The following is a 404-nucleotide window of genomic DNA, read 5'->3' as shown; positions in this document are numbered from 1 at the left end:
ATTTGCTATCCCCTGAGTTATCACTAAAGATATTTCTAAAGCCAACCAGGAAAACCTGGGTAATCTCAATAGTCCTCTAAAAGATACAGATAAACCAGCTAAATATATAACTATATAATACATATGCACGCATATTCACATGCAGGTGTTTGCGTGAAGAAAAGTAGTTCTTTCTCTTGGGTCAATACTGAGGAGTGGAATTGCTAAATCATATGGTACATACGTCTCTCCCAGACAGCCCTCTTGTCCCGACACCTCCATCCCAGGAGGACCTGAGCAAGTCTCCACAATGGAAATGGGGAAGGGACAAGAGGACTCACAAGGATCTGACCCATCCTCCTGCCTGCTGCAGGGACTGCTCCTCCACCTGCAACTCCTCCAGTCCCAACATTAACCCACAGCTC

This window comes from Orycteropus afer, unplaced genomic scaffold (genome assembly GCF_000298275.1).
Source record: "Orycteropus afer afer isolate SDZICR_OR568_19922 unplaced genomic scaffold, OryAfe1.0 scaffold00048, whole genome shotgun sequence".
Classification (NCBI taxonomy): domain Eukaryota; kingdom Metazoa; phylum Chordata; class Mammalia; order Tubulidentata; family Orycteropodidae; genus Orycteropus; species Orycteropus afer.
This window is presented reverse-complemented; position numbering follows the sequence as displayed.